This window comes from Homalodisca vitripennis, chromosome X (genome assembly GCF_021130785.1).
Source record: "Homalodisca vitripennis isolate AUS2020 chromosome X, UT_GWSS_2.1, whole genome shotgun sequence".
In the NCBI taxonomy this organism is placed as follows: domain Eukaryota; kingdom Metazoa; phylum Arthropoda; class Insecta; order Hemiptera; family Cicadellidae; genus Homalodisca; species Homalodisca vitripennis.
In genome coordinates, this window is record NC_060215.1 from 96,453,813 (window position 1) to 96,471,529 (window position 17,717).

The 17,717-nt window shown below is 31.7% G+C and overlaps 1 protein-coding gene across 3 annotated transcripts in view; it reads left to right on the forward strand.

The window, feature by feature from the left end:
- The first annotated feature begins 470 nt into the window (after nt 1-470).
- LOC124369728 (battenin) overlaps nt 471-17,717 on the forward strand; it is a 98,244-nt gene continuing 80,997 nt past the window's right edge. The window contains exons 1-2 of one of the 3 annotated variants that reach the window (XM_046827792.1): nt 471-489; nt 17,059-17,121. The gene's annotated coding sequence lies outside the window, so the exon portion shown is untranslated. Of the gene's footprint in view, nt 490-1,666; nt 1,815-14,551; nt 14,665-17,058; nt 17,122-17,717 lie in introns of those variants that run through there. The other 2 variants (XM_046827790.1, XM_046827791.1) reach the window with 2 other exon arrangements.

Genomic DNA, 17,717 nt, shown 5'->3' on the forward strand with positions numbered 1-17,717 from the left:
AAATTACACATTTATTGAAATATATTTTTACGATACTAAATTATTATTGAATGGCAGTTTAAAACTATCGTTTAGTAAACATTAAGATTTAGGAAACTTTAGTTTCCTTTCATGTAGGAAGAATTACAAAAGGTTCACTAGGAATTTACTATTCATATGTATTTAATTTATCATTATAATAAACATTTACTGTAATTTCAAATTTTGGATTATTTACTTAACGACGATATAAATATTTAGTAGTATTCAAAATTAACTGTGTGACGAAATTTGATAAGCCCCAGGTCATTCAAACAAATCTGTGACAATTATAGTATGAACAAGACATCAGCGACCACTGAGATAAACTGCGTTGGAGAGATAGTTGGTCATGCATTTAAAAACTTTTGATTGTGATTTATTGCAATATGCGTCATACAAAGGGTGTACTGCGGTTCAGAACTCTTCGACTTTGACTAGAATAGTAAAATACCACTATGATACCGCAATGTGAGTGCTAAGTATAAAGGTTATTTATAAAAACTATTTTTAATTTAGTTTTAGCTGTAACAAAAGTTTTTAGAGCAAACTACAAGAAAAAATTATTGCAGATATAAAAACACTTTTTGGTGGGCTGCAGCCCCTGATAATGTACCTAATGAGCAATCTGAGCTATTTTGTAACAAAAGTTTATTTTTTAATGTATTTAGTGGAACTTATAATATTTTAGTTTTTTTTTCTCTACAGTGACAATTGTAATTGCAAGGACAACACTAATTATTATTCATCTCAAATAACAGTTATAAAGCACTTACTTCAACAGTTCGTTAACATTGAGTTCTTTTTTTAAAGTAATTTGTTTAAGGAAAATCCTTTATAAATACAGACAAATACAAAAGGAAAAGAAAGGAAAAGAGTTAAAAAAATAAATCAACGAATTGCTAACAGCTAGTAAATACGAAAATGACAACAGTACAATATGATAATATTAATAATTATGACTAAAAACTGACAAAACCAACATTTTTACTTTGTGTTTACACTTATGTTACACAAACCAATAACCTTAGTTGTGTTATTTTATATGTTCCGCTCTATATTGTTGTTCATTGGCTAAGATTATCGCTAGTCACCTTGATAGATCCATTCGTCCAATATTATTGATATTATAATTTATTACTATTCAAAACTCTAACAATTTTGAATTTCTATTTTCGGTCTTCTGGTGTTTTTAGTAACTTTGCCGATCTCTCTCCATGTAGAGCACTGCATTGGTATTGTAAACATTTGCACGGATTAAGTAGTTTATGTATTGTGCTTCTAAATCTTTTTAGTAAGTATATGGGCATTTAATTTCATAACTACAAATAGTAAGTACTCATAAATTGATCCATAGATGGGATCCAACGTATAATGTTGTTTGTACTTTTTACAAACATTTGTTATCCCGAATTTATTATTTTAATTTATAGGTATAGCTACTATATAGGTTATTAAACAATAATACAAAAAGGACTTCTCATTTCTGATAATGTTCCGGAAAGAAGTTTTTGTAGTATTATTATAGTACTCTAGAACTACTGCAGGATGAATAAAGTTTACTTTGTTTGGTTGGTATGTGTATGTATATGTATTTATTAACCATTGGCTACATCAGCTGTTTGCCCTAACACCTGTTGATTGTTATCGTCTGCTATATGCGCTTTGTTTGAAAGTCAATATTTGTTTGTGTTTAGGCTATGTGTTAGTTTTCAAATAAAAAAAAACCATGAATCATTGCTTCGATTAACTATTATTTTACTTTAGAGTTAATACACTTTTCAATTTAATCTAAGGTAAGTAATTAACCCAATAATACTCTCACAAATATATAAAATTTTTGGTTAAGTTTTAGAAAAGAATCAGTCTAATCTTTAGCAACATATATTTTGTTCATTATACAAATTGCTAGAATTGAACTTTATCTATTTTTTTGTAATAATCATATACATAAACAGGGTGATTAAGCCTGGAATTGTACTGTTTTAGCCTAATGCAAAATAGGATTGTTTGAAATTAGCTCTGCTAAACATTACTGACACAATTTAATAGTAGCCCTATTTGGATTTATATGATGCAGCTACTAACTACTAACATTGAGGTCATGGATACTGAGTAGTTCATTGTTGTAATTAATTAATTAGTTATTGTTTGTTATGGTGTTTTTATAGGCCTATGGCCAAAATAATGCATATGACAACTGTCTAGGGGGTTTGTGGTGTGAACAAACAAATATTGTTTAGTAATAATTGTAGGTAAGGTTACAGTATAATAAGCGGCCACCAACACAATCGTATGATGATTATCGATTTTAAATATCAATATTTTTTGCCAGAAAAATACACTGATGTGAATAAAAATTAATCTTGGTATTGTTATATATTTTTTAGGAAACTATAAAACTACAGTTGAATATATTGACATTGTTAGTTAGTGCTATTAGTAGGCCTATAAAAGCGACTGTGTTACAAAGGTAAAATTATTTGAAACTGGTTATTGTCTGAACACCAAATCGCTAATATCTAGAAAAACCGTAGCTTTAATTTTTCACAATATCAGACCTCATCATTCTGTGTTGTGCCAAATCTATTGGTTAGATCTATGTGATGTTTAGGTCATGTGGTAACCATTTACTATGCTTTATCGGGATCTCTTGTAGAACTCAAAACTTTTATACAGTCCATTGAAGTGCTAAACCAAAAGTAAAAAAATACCAAGTTGCAATAATTACTCTTGTTTGGATACTTGTTGGATCAGATCTGAGGCTGCCATGGATTCCTAGCTAATCAACAGAAAACTGATCTTTATACCACTTCTGCAGAAGAGGGTTCTAGATTTACATAACAGAAAGGTGATCTTTGACCTCAACAGGCCTAGGCCAGATATGAGGTTACTGTCCAGCTTGAGGATCAGACAATGTGGTTCCAGGAATCTTCCATACAGTCAATATTAATTTTGCAGAAGAGCCGAGGAAGGTTCTAAGTTTAATTGTTGGCTGTGGAACTATCGAACATTGTCATTCCTTATTCCAACAACTGGAATTATTAACGGTCTTCAAGCAATTTGTACTTGACAGTTTGTTTACATCAAGCCAATAGGGACAGGTTTTCTACAAGAGCTGCATGGGATGGTCTGGATAGTTTTATTGCCAATGTTTGGTTTTCTGGACAATGAAAAACTGCATAAACTGCCAGTGTATTAAAAACTTATTACCAAATAGTTTAGTGGTGTTTTTAGAAGTGACCATCATATTTAGAATTAAACTCTTTTACATGGATAATTGTTTTATAGAAAGAAATCCGCACATATTTGTGCAAATACAGAAAGGAAGGTCACACTACCCTTTTCAGTGTTTGGAATTCTGACTTTCAAAATTGTCAATAATTGTAAATAAACAGTTATTTTTTTAGTGTTCTATAAGTTTTATAAGTGTATTTTTAGTTTATAAATGCCTAAGACTGAATTACCTTTAAAAATCGTTATGTGTATGTTAGTTTTGTATTTATATCAACAAATGAAATGAGTTGTAATACTTGAGAAAACCACCCACACAAATGTTATTTATCAAGTTATCTCCATTACCTCTTTAAATTAGTTTAGATGTATTGAGTATCAACTAATACTTGTGGGAGAAATATTGAGTTGGATCTTCAAAATTCTTTTTAGAGTTAAACTAAAAAAAAGAATAAACCCCCATACTCTGTATTAACCTTTATTTTTTGTTATATTGAAATTAATATAACACTTCTTCTGTTGGAGTGCGTTAATTTACATTGTAACACAGTTTCCAATCCTAACGTTCTTTAGTAAAACAAAAAGCAAATTTTAGCTTTATATGATTATTAATAATAACAATTACAATGGTAATGTAAAATGCTGCAAAATGTCCAATTTAGCTGGCAGCTTTAAGAAGTGCCTCTGGTGAAAGGCTTAGTTTTGCAACAGGCTCTAAGCAGTTGTTCTGGCAGGAAAGGGAGGACAAGAGGCAGGAATAACCAAAATAGAGAGATATGAACAACTGTTTGGCAGTACATTAATTAAACACAATATATAGCAGTATAAAGAGGTGGTTAACTGGCCCTTTTGTTTGTTAACTGAATTTTATGATTGAGGCCGAACTGGATCTCCGCATAATAACTGTATAGTAATGTACATATTGTTAGTAAAATGTTCTCTTTAACTGTTTGATAGACTAAAGCTGCTAATATACATTTGTTGTTAAAAGAACAGAAGTAGGCAATAGGGTATGTAATATTCCCTAATTAAGTATTGCCTATACATATAAATGGATAGGCCTAGTCCTCCAATTGCTTCAAGGACATGTTTGCTATAATATTGTGAAATTAACCTAGGGAGAATAGTATATATATTTGACCTGTATTTTAAATAATACTTATAGGTTAGCAAGGGAGTGAGTGAGATACTGGCAAATAAACATTTGATTAAGTGGTAGAAAAGCATACCATCAGAATGTAATTTATGTAAATGTAAAGTTTTAACTATAGCTAATCATTTTTAAAGGATATTAACAGGCAAACAGTTGTTAAATGCATGAATTATATACAATAAGTGACAAATCTGTTGCCTGTGGCTTCGTCCGTTATTGCAAGTCAATAAAACAAATTCACTAGAATTGGTTCCCTGTATTCATTGAGTAAGACGGTCTTTGAATTTAAACTATTTTCAAAGTAACCTGTGGGAATATACTGAGTTAATTAATAATGATTCTATATTGGCAAACTCCCAGCAGGAGGCTAATCTGCTAGAAATACATATGATGGTACAAAGATGTTGATTTGCATCATTGTATATTGTAGTTTTACTAATTATCATAAGGTTTGAATAATCTAATAAAGTTTGTTTCTGCTTCTAAAGGCTAACTCTCAGGAAAAACTAGCTGTTCAATATCTATTTATAAAAACTATTGAAAGCAAGATGAAAAAGTTCATTATTGCATAGCGCCACCATTGTTATAAGTTAGTAGAGGTCAACCGTGCAAAAATATACACTTTCTAATATTCAATATTATTCAGGTGATATCCTAATACAGTAGAACCCCTCATATCCGGCCACCACGGGACCGAGCCCTTGGCCGGATAACGATTCAGCCGGATAAACCAACCTACAGTTCACAGCACTTGACGAAACAAAACAATTGTACTGTACTGTACTAACCGCACTGGAAATAATCAACGAACTGTTTACAGGTTAAACCTATTAGCTCAACTGAGGACAACACAGGAAAATGTAAACAAATAGATACACCAAAATAACGCAAGAGTCGTGGGAGACTAGTGCGTGCAACTGCGCGTCTGCAAGCCGTGGTAAATAAATTTCGATATTGGCTTCCGGGAAGTGGCCGGATAAACCGAGGTGCGGTAAAACCGAGGCCGGATATGAGGGGTTCTACTGTACAAACAGATTAAAATATACATCACAATCGGCATAAACAATAGGCTAACACATTAATTGTTAAGGGGTGTATCTGAAAACATGCAACAGATTTCATGGGCATGTTCTAGTGGTCAAAATAATATTTTTATGTTATATAAACAATCTTCTTTGAAATAACAAGACTCATTAAAGAAAAAATAATTTTGTAAGTAGATTTTTAGGCTTTTAAATCAAATGGTATCATAATGGAAATTTATAAGCTCTTAATAGTGCGGAATTAATCTTTTACTATAAAAAATTCTTCACGAAGATTAAACATGTTTTCATGTGAGGTATTCCTTAATCCCCTTTAATAGCTTACTAAAAATGACAAAAATTGCTTATTTTTTATTGCAATAATTTGCAAAAAATACCTTTTTCGACTGTTTTTATGTTGAATTTGATATAGGTAATTTAAATTAATAAAAATCGAGGTAGTCTACATGATATTTACTCATACTGGTTTGTGAATTCCGGCTTTAATAGCTGCGCAAAAACTTACATTTCAATCTTTGCACTGGTAATATGATTCTCGGCGCACGCTATTCGTTGAGCAAAATACACATCTCAATGTAAGCCATACAGCATGCTCACAACATCTATCAAATAGATCAAAATAAAACGGGCCATTGTTACATATTGGATTAACTTGTCTGCAGCCCTCTTTTAACTCATGGCAAATTAACTTGGCTAAAACTGTTTGGTTTTAAAGCAAACAATATTTTATACATTTTGCTTATAAATTATTTTGCATTATATCATCGGACAGTGAGTAAACACAGAAGTCATTTTATTTAATACAGCTTTTGATATACAGTATTAACCATAATAAACAGTACTGAAACTGAATCAGATGTAGTTGCCTTCTCGATCAGCTGATTCGATTGTCGATTGTTGCCACGGCTTCGTGTTTATTACTTCTTTCTTATTTGAGGTTAGTTTTTTCTAACATGTTGCTAACAACGGTAGAGAAAGTTTTTATCGTAGAGCATTATTGTCGATCATACAGAATTGGACGTGCGGGTGAGCCAAGCTTGTCATACACTGCAATACGTTTTCAGGAAAATTTTCACAAAAACCTGCCTAGTAATGCTGTGATTCTTAGTGTTGTTGAAACATTTCGAAGAACAGGTAGTGTTTTGACACAGCGAAAGGGCTTTTCAGGTCGCCTAACTACTGTGTGTACAAATGAAAACCACAAATGAAGAGTTTTGCAGCAAGTTTTACAGTTACCGAAAAGAAGCCTAATGCGAGCTTCTCTTAAACTGAATATTAGCAATAAGTCAATGCAAAGATTTTCCCTACAGGATACAAACTGGACAACCTTTGAACTGTAGAAACAAACTAGTCAGAGTTCAGTACTGTGCTTTAATGTTAACAATACGCTATGAAGAACCTGAGTTTCTAAGTGATGTATGGTTTACAGATGAATGGCATGTGCACCTTAATGGTTTCATAAACAAGCAGAGAACACGTTTCCTTGGGTTTCTATGTCCTGAAATTGTTGTAGAGAGGACATGGCATGGTAAGCGTGTAACCATTTGGTTGGTGCGCTGTGTCTGGGAGAGGTATAGTGGGACCATACTTTTTTGAAGGCAACAATGGAGAGACTCTTACTGTAAATCAGTATCGATATAAGGCCATTCTTGATCGTTTTGTGAGAGACCTCAGGAGATTTTGTCGTGCACAAAACCTGCCGTTAAATTCACAGTGGTTGGTTCCAGCAAGATGGCGCAACCAGTCACACTGCCGTTAACAACATTGCTTTCCTCCAACAAACCTTTGGTAACCATCTCATCTCCTTTGGAACAAACTTTCCTTACCCAGCTTACTCTCTCAATCTTACAACACCGGACGCCTACGTCTGGGGAATGTTAAAAGAAAAAATTTTTCGTGAGGATCCACCATCTACCATCGTTCAACTCAAAGAAAAAATAACCATGTGTATTAAGAAGAATGGAACAACCCCTATTCATAAAAATGATGAAACCTACAAGAACGGTACGAGTGTTGCCTCAAACTGAACGGGGGTCGTATTAAACATGTTAATACCCGAGTTTAAGCGATTTTGCTTCCTTTGACTTGTACTTATTGGTAAAATCTTTATGTAATGTTACTGTATTTATCATAATAAAATATTACCATTTAAGTATTGTTTATTATGGCTAATACTGTACATCAAAACCAATACACCATTTTTGTTAAAATCCAGTTTTGAAAGTGAGAGCCTTTGTGCATAACTTCTCTGGCTGAGAAGTGTCATTGTAACGCATAAACAGAAAGATAAAGTGACAGTTGCACAGTCTCGTGCTCTATGTTTATAGGTCATTATATTTAATAGTGGTAATTTGAAAGGATAACAGGATTACTGACATTATTTGCCATCATTAGGTGTTGCAATAACAATAACAGACTGTCTTGAGAATTTTTTCCTGTTTTCTTCTTTAGTTGTCAAAGCCTATAACATAAAGTTGAACATGCAAAAAGTAACAATTCTAACATATGACAATAAACATTCCAATGAAACTGTTCCTGTTCTTTTAGCATATCTCTACTGTGTATACAAACGATGAAGGATTCAGTCCAAGGTACTGACCGATTTGTAGTGTTCCATCTTCGATAAGTTTTTTAGTCTTGGATTAAATTTCAGTTGTTAGTCAATAGTCAATAATTCTTTGTTCATTTTAAGCACATGTTGTACAGTTGAATCGTGTCGATATACAATAAAATATTAAAACTAAAACTTAAACAATTACTTATGATTAAAACTCTAATATTATTGCATTTTATCTTGTTTTGTACAAAAATTTAATTAATTTTTAATTGATTTTTTTTTCAATTTAATGTAATAAAATAATGTAAGGCCAATCCTGTCAGGTATTCTTTCAGTTTTTAATTGAATATGTTCTGATTTTATCCCTCTCTCTTGATTTCATCAGGCATATTATTTACAAATGTATTTCTTACAATTGTTTTATTTTTAAAAAGTTCCATTTGGTGGGTAGGAAAACCATATTAATTTTTGTGTCTAGTGTTATCTATATAAGTAGCTTTTTATTGATTTTTTGTGCATTATGTATTAAAAACATTATCAATTAAAATGTATAAAGTCCACAAACAGTTAAAATGTTAAGTTTTCTAAAATGTTCTTTAACGGACTCTAGAATATTAAGTTTCAAAGTTATTCTAACTTCTTTTTTGGACTTTTAAATTTTTATCTAGATTTTCATTTTTTGTTGCTCCATATACACAAATCCCATAAGATATATGATTGGATGTCTACATAAAAGATTAGTTTTAGAGCTTCCACACTACACAAATGTGACATCTTTTTAATCGCCAATGAACCAGAGTTTATTTTATTTATGGCAGCATTTATATGGCCATCCCATGACAAATTGCTATCTATAAACAGTCCTTGAAATTTTATCCGGTTAACTGCACAATTAAATTTCCATTAATGTCAATGTTTGGCTGTACCGTTTGTTTACATTGTATAGTTTTGAAATGTAAAATGATTAAAATGGATTGCTCTATGAAGAATTTTAGTTTAAAATTTAAAAAATTGTTTAAATAATATTGTGAATAAGTTAATTTCATATTCTTCGTCAATTGACCTTACAAAAGCATTGACTTCATTTTGTGTTTGTTGCTTGTAAAATAGTTACCTAGCTATGAAAGTGAAAAAATATAGTGAGTCTCAATAAATGTATATGGTTTTTACATTACCAGAAATTAGAAACCTTGATTGGCTAATATTTTAAAACATTGTGCTTTATAATGTAACTCATTGCTGCTTTTACTCATATTTAATCAGTGATAAATTTGTCTATAAATCAGTAGTTTTTTAACTGTATTTTAACCCTATTTTTGTCTCACAATGTAAGGTTTTTAAGTTTGGTTTAGTTTAAGATTAAGGTTGTGAGATATTTTGAGCAAGGGTTGCTGTGAGAGGATTTAATAATAGGTTAGATTGGCAGTACAAATACCCTCAAATGAACCAACACATTTATTTGTGACAACATTTCATTAAATTGATTAAAAATTTTAATTAACAATTGATTGCGTCAATCGACATATTAAGCACAAACCTTAATACCTTAATACTTTGAAAACATGTTTGATATTAAATTATTCATTACAATTTATTTTAAATTTAATTCATTATAACATTTACTAGTAATTTTGTAGTGTTGCAATAATAATGAGTTCATGGACTAACATGAGAAACTTTCTTTAAAATAGCTAAACATTTACATAAATTTACATTTTCGAAATTGTGAACATTTAAATAGATATGGAATTGAAAATGATTAATGAACCCTAAAATATACTAAGTTCTTAAAATTACTTACATTTTATTTCACATCACACTTATTACGCCTAGAGATATATTTTTCCGCACACGAACACCAACACTCCCGAACTTCACTTTTAGAATTCCCGGCCTCGACTTCCTCCTCTCCTCCTTCTTCTTCAGTTTTTGATGTTCTTTCTCCCGCCAGCTCATTGACCACGCCTCTGCCAAATCTCTCCATCATAATTGGTGAGTAACAATTTTTTCATATCAGCATGGCTGTCCCTTACATTGTCGCACGGTTTTTACAAATAAGCATTTCCGCTGCTTAAGCAAGCATTTCCTGTTTGTTCACCATCGGCGTCTGGGCGGATGTGCGTATCCACTTACATCCGGAGGATATGTGTCTCGAATTGTAATACAAGACTTCCTTTCCAGCAACTATCTGTACATTGATTCTATGAATTTTATTTTACTAATAATTACATATGTCTTACAACAAGTGGGCACCCAAGGTTTAATGAGACCCCTATTTGTTTAAGTCTTAAAAATCCACTTTTAAACCAATCAATTTTCAAGTATGTTATTATTATTAGCCTGTATCTTATAGAAACAACTTATTTTTTTGTTTTTCTTGCTTTTTTATGTATTTATGTAGATGTATATCCCATTGTTTATATATTCTGCGAGAACACAGTTCTCTAAGAATTACAATTTTACAAGTATTTATTCATTTTTTAATGGACTAAACTAGTTGTTAGGATTTAAAGTGAGGAGGAGAAATGTGCAGACTAATAAATAAAACTGAATTTTATTGATATAAACAAATTTTAGTACAAAAGTTTAATTAGGTCACAAATAATATTTTGTTCATCCAAATTTCTTTGCTATAACAATTATCTCTTATAATATTATTCTCTCACAAAGTGATTTAGCTTGTAACCTTTGTCGCACTTGGACATAGTTTGTCTGTTGGTAGGGGGCACACTGTACACTTTTATCTGGAATGAGGTGGTGGTGGTTGTTCTTGTGATGCTTCAACATGAGCAACTTTCTTTACAGCCAGAAGTAGAGTATTATGAAGAGATGTCACAGATACCCTTTTCTGCACTTCAGGACCAATAAGCATCATTCGAATTGTCTTCAGAAAGTTACGCCTTACCGTACTGTCTCTTGAAGGGTTGCTACAATCAGTAGGAATTTAGCGCAGCAATACCTAACAGCCTGTAAAACAAGACTAGAGGCCATCTTGAGGTCCTTCTGGAAGTTGAGTTGGTGCCACATTTATGGTAATAATGTCAGTGCCAGATTTAGTGAAATTAAAAAAATGTTACTATTTCCGGCTTCATCTTGTCATCCGTTTTAGATCAATTGCTGTATCAAAATAAATTGTGGGAAGTAAAACAATGTTTCTCTGTTGCATAAGAAACCAGTGTACATTGTTTCTGATTGATCAAAATATTATAAGGCTTACAAGGTTCTAATCATGAAAATATAACATGTAAATAGTACATTTCATTACTAGCATCCTATTGTGGGCCAAAAGTGGAAAATCCTATTAATAGAACTTGCGAGACAAGCCTGTATTGAGCAAAATATTTGAAAAACTTTTTCTAACGACAATGCTTTATTTCTTAAATAAAAACAACCAGCTTTCTGAACGCCAATTTGGATTCAGGACAAATAAATCGACGATAGATGCAGTGGTGTGTCTGGTTGATATGGTTGTAGAGGGACTAGAATGTCAGGATCACACATTAAGTGTGTTCCTTGACCTTTCTAAAGCATTCGACTGCGTTGACCATGAAATACTGCTTGACACACTACATTCTCATGGCATCCGAGGTGTGCCGCTCTTATGGCTTAAATCATTTTTAAGTCAGAGAACTCAAGTGGTTCAAATCTCAAACCAATTTTCTAAACCAATTCAACTGAGTTATGGAGTCCCTCAGGGCTCTATACTCAGTCCAATCCTTTTCCTGTTATACGTCAACAACGTACATTCATAGCTGCTGCATGGTAAAATTGTGCAGTATGCTGATGACACGACTCTCTGTTTCAGAGATAACACACAAGAAGGTTTGCAGCTACAATCTTTTGTCGATATCAACAATTGTGTGCAATATTTCAATAGCCTCAACCTTCAAACGAATTCTTCGAAATCCTACATGTTGAATTTCATACTGCGTCCAATGGACTCCCAATGTGGATCAGCCGTCATGTTGGCAGATTCCATATTGGAAGAAGTCTACTCCTCAAAATTCCTTGGAATACTCCTCGACCAAGGGTTGACATGGAATATTCACATTGACCATGTGTGCGCCAAACTGTCCTCAAGAATATATGTTTTGAGGTCCTTGGCCCGGTACTGCCCCAGTCAGGTATTGATTGCGGCATATTATGGGCTAATTCACTCTCACCTTTCCTATGGTGTGGTGTTGTTGGGGGCCTGTACAGGCAATAATTTCCTGCAAAAAAAAGCTATTCGTATCATCGAAAAGTTGAATTTCAGAGAGTCGTGCAGGACAGCATTCAAAACTTTGCAACTGTTGACTTTGCCCAGTCTCTACATTTTAGAAACATCTTTGTTCTGTTTGTCTAAATGTGCCTTAACCAGGGGACGTGACATACACGGGTATGAGACTAGAGGCAGAGATAACTACCGTACTGGAAGACACAGAACGGTGGTTTATGAGCACTTGCCTTCGCAGGCAGGTGTTCATTTCATCAACAGTTTGCCAAATTCTATTAGAAACGCCCAAGGCTTCAAAAGCTCGTCTTAAGCGCTTCCTGGTGTCAAATGCATTCTACAGCGTTGATGAGTTTCTGGTGTTTAACTGGGAGACCGCCCAATTCGATGACTGACTCCAGTGCTGGAAGTGGGTTGAGATTGGCGATGGATGAATGAGACTGGAATGCATGAAAATTATGTAAGTTTGGATGTGGTGGTAATGTGGTATGCGAGTTTTAAATTTATAATTAATTCTGATGTTTGCCATACAATATGTAACTGTGACGAGCAATTAAAGATTTCATTTGATTTGACTTTTCATCACAATGCAAAAAAGCACATGAAATCTTTTAAAGATTATCTTACATTTCATAGTGTAGTAATTATTCTTCCACAAGGAAACATAACACTATTTTATTTATTGCTTATTTTGGTGTTAAAATCAGCTGTTTGAACATAGGATTATAAGAATAAATAACAAAATCACACTTTTGGCTAAACCGGTAATGCTTTCACAGATCTAAGCTGTTTGGAAAGTAGCCCATTCATTACCATAGACAGTGATAAAAACATATTTACTATTCTGTACTAACAAATTCTACTGTAAAATAAAACATCTAATTAGAGTGCGTACAGGCCATGACGACTCAACAATGCACAAACAAAAAATAATACGAGAGGGCACACAGGGATCAGATTGACCCATCAATTCAAAAGCAGCAAGTGAGTATGTGGAGGTCAGATCAACCCAAGTGTCATATTGTTCAAAGTCAGTGAACTGACTGACAGTGTGGTATGAGGGAATCACATGGCTATTCCGATAGCTACTAAGAGCTTGAGCAGATTGACAAGCCTCCTCGCTGAGTTATAACAAAATTTACTGAACTCTGGATCAATTTGACTGCGCGCCTGCGTAAGGTTAAGTGTTACTGAGTAAGATCGAGAGGTCCAGGGACATTGGCTTTCATTTTAAAAACAATCATCAACAAGTAAAATAAGGGCAAGAATTTGTGTTAAGTATGAAGTGAATGAACAGTGAAATATGTAAGTAATGGGTCATATGGGTAATGGATTACCTCTACAGACAGTAAAAAATGTTGCTGTGCTAATGCTGACTTTTACTTGATCCACAAAGAAATCTCTCAGACAATGATTTTAGGATACAGTTATTCAAGGTAGTATTCGTAGAATTTAAAAGCTAATATATGGAAATCATAAATCACGCCAGATGTATTAAATGATGATTATCCAAACGTACATTTTGTGAATTGTTTTGGCACGAGTGTCTCCTAAAACAAAAATGAAAAAGACCAATAAAATGTTTAGTAATTTATTTGATTGGTCAAATTAGGCATTTAATTCAATAGACCAATACAGTGTATTTACTGGACTAATGCTAATCCACATGTAAATAAACTTCATTCCATACATTTACTAAGCCTAACAATGACTTTATATATTTCCAAGAGTAAGTCAGATTAATTTCGTTGGTGTAGTTTATTTGTACATTATTAATCGATTATACACACATGCGCACAAGGAAAATTTCTAAATGGCAACCTAGGGTTTTTAACAAATTGTTAAGAGGGGCGACTTTCTTGAATTTGTTAATAGAATTGGCAAGTAAAGCTTGAGATTGAAAATGGTGTTACATAATATACGGGATATTTTCTAGTAGGGAATATTGTGAAGATATTTCTAATAGTTTACTTTCTGGTGTGATAAAGTATTGTAATTTAGAGTTAAAAATTAAAATGTCTCATGGTACCAGTTAGTATGAAGGACATTAAACGTTCCACAGAGTTTGAGAGATTTTATTAAAGACTGTATTTCAGTTTTTAAGTATCCAATACTTTGATATATGATAAAATTTGTTAGTTCAGTTTTTAGATACTTCCAGTGAAAATATGTTTTCTAATAGGAAAGTGAAATTCTATTTTGACTCTATAGTTAAGTTAGTAAGTGAAACTTAACTGTAGTTTCACGGTTTAGTTTCTGTTTTGTGGTTTTGTTTATCTTGTAGCCAATCAGATGGTGTAGAGAGATTAAACCTGGTATTTAGTATGCAACTGAAAACATTCTGGGTCAATATATTAGGAGCCTACAGCACAATTGATTATGTATTGATTAAGTATCAGTGAATTGGATTCAGTGAATCAAAGTGTATCCGATTAGTGTATGAGATGTGAGTTTTACTTTCATAAAATGTATACTTATATCACTGTTATTGTTAATCATTGTTTGATGTTTTGATAGTTACATTTTGTTATTACAATATATTACATTGTTATAAGATCAGCAAATAGTTAATTGCAGAACCTAAAATTGTCCTAGAAATAATGTTCTTCTATGATTTTTGGTTAAACAGAATTGAATGACATCTCTTAAAATAGTAGATAATATGTTCCCATTTTTCGTTTTATTTATTTATTTTTGTAATTTTATTTTTATTTGTGTGTGTGTGTGTGTGTGTGTGTGTGTGTGTGTGTGTGTGTGTGTGTGTGTGTGTGTGTGTGTGTGAGACATGTGATTTATGTTTTAAATCTAATGTGAATAACGTGAACAAAACAAAATCTGTATTTCTTTGTTATATTACTGTAGTAGTTCTTTAGAGCATGTATAAAATTTCTAAATAACTATTTCTGTAAAATGTTAAAATGTTTAATTTCTTATTAGAGTATAGGTACAATCTGGTGAATTGCTATAAACAGTCTCCTCTTGTAGCTTGTGTAGTCCTCGATAACTGCTTGTTTACTTAAACAATCACTTTATCACTTGTTCTGTTCTGTATTGTATCATTAAGTACAAGGTCTAAACCCTCAATCTCCACCATTCTTAATAATATTCTTAAATAAAATAGTAACTTGTTTCAAAGCTTATTTATATATATTTATAAAAGTTACTTATTAGTCACAATATATTCCTTATTAGTATTTGTATTTTAGTGCAGAACAAGTTTCGTTGAATGGCAATTTTTGAAAAATTATAGAATTCTTTATATGTATTTAAATTATTTATGTGCAAATAATAATTTGAAAAGATTATCGTTGTTGTCTTTAATCAATCAATTTCACAAGCTACCTGCCTGCCCAGAACATACTTATCACAAATAATAATAAAATAATTAATAAAAAAGCAATTTATGAAAAATATACTTTCATAATACAAGTTTAATAAATGAAGAAGAAAAAGTGTTTTGTTTAGCGAAACAATAGTAATAATCGATCGTAGAAACAAACACTTAACAGCAATGCAATGGCCCATGGGCTGTCTGCGGGGTTGGCTAACATAATGTTAAAAATTCAAGTAATGTTCATTTTTAACATTTTAACAATAAACACAAAATTATATTTCGGATTGTTAACAGTATAAAATTATCAAAAACATATTAAGATACAATGTATTCATATAAAATAAATTTAGGAGTAAATTTAAATTAATAATACAAATGCTATAATTTACAGTATATATGATTACAAAAGTGTATATATATATATATATATATATATATATATACACTTTATATACATGTTTTATACTGTCTTATGTTCTGTATATAATCTCGTATATACACTTAACATATAACAACTTCAACATGTAACAAATTTGATTTGTTAAAGAGTGGGGAGATGGCATTTAGCTGTTAGACATTGATCATTTAGAATTATACAAACATATTTTGTTAAAAATTATGTTCTTGTACCAAGTCTATTTTTTTTCAAGATGGAACCATTGAAACCAACAAACCAACTCATAATTGAGTAAACATATGTTACACGTCATAATTTTAGCCGTGCTTTCTATTACAGCCATATTGGGGTTCAAAGAAAAAAGGTGGTTTAAGCGGTAACATTATGGTGTAATGTAACAAAGGATTTTGTAGTTTGAGAATCTGCTCTGATCCTTACTTTGCAGTTGTTTTGGTTATCCATTTTCAATTGATTGACTATTGCTACAGTAAAAACGTTAACATGCAGCAGATGTAACTATACATTGCTGACAAGAACCCAATTCTTCTCTGTTTTAAAGTATCTAACAGGGGAGTTGCAAGAAACCGAGAAGTCTTGAAACGCAGAAAATCATGCTTAGATCTCCAATAACAACTTACGATTTGTAAAAGTAACTAAACATAGTTAAATGTCCAATTTTTCTTAAAGCTGTTATCATTTAAATCTTTCTTGTGTCTTTTAATTAGCTTAATTTTATTATAAAAAAACATAAGTGAATTTTCCTCCAAATTTTAGCATTTACTATCATTAAAACTTTGCTTTAAAAGAATTAAACATGTATTTGATTACCAAAGCTGAAATGTCTTTGTATTGTTATTTCTAGCTAGACCTGTTTACAAATATTATGCACATATTTTTTAAGAAATGTATTACTGCGTAAAATAAAAAAAGCAAGAGTTTCATTAATACAATAAATAATTAATAATCAAGGAGTATCCACACTTGTTACTTCACTCACTTTCTTTTGATAATCAATATACCCACTAAAAATATGTCTATTGGCAATATTAATATTGTATTTTAATAAATAACATAGAACTGGTATGTTTATAGTAGTGTATTTGTTGCAGGAGAATGAGTTGTTTTCTCCCACAATGGCTCCACAGTTGCTGCTCAATAAATCTCTTTTAAAGGTAAACCTTTAGAACTAACAATAACTCGTTGACATGTTTTGGTATTTAATTTTCTTACTTAAAACATTTAAAAAGCCTTAATATTGTACATAAAAATGATGTAAATTATTGTCTGTAATTTTTCAATTGCCTGCAGAAACATTTACACCTGTTTTGCTATGAAGAACTGTCTATAACTGTAATTAATTGCTAGATAAATATTTGTCTTTGAGGAGAATATGTCAAATGGCTTATTTCAATATCATATTGAGAATTCAACATTATGGTAGCATTAGATAGTGCATGAAAGTTCTAAATAGTCTGAATATTGGTATCAAGATACACATAGTACCATTTAGTTTATTATCATCAATAGTGGCACTTTTTGTATTGTGTATATAAAACTACTGTAGAATATACCTGTTTACATTCTTTATTCATTGTGGAAACGTTACTCTTGAACTGATGACCAGATATAGAATAAAAGTTAACTTACCCATATATTATACAACCCTGACATGTTTACCATTACATGACTGAGTTTTGTTCACATGCTGATTTCATCAGATATTCATATGTATGTGTGTTCAGTTACTCACTTTCCTAGAGTACGCTCA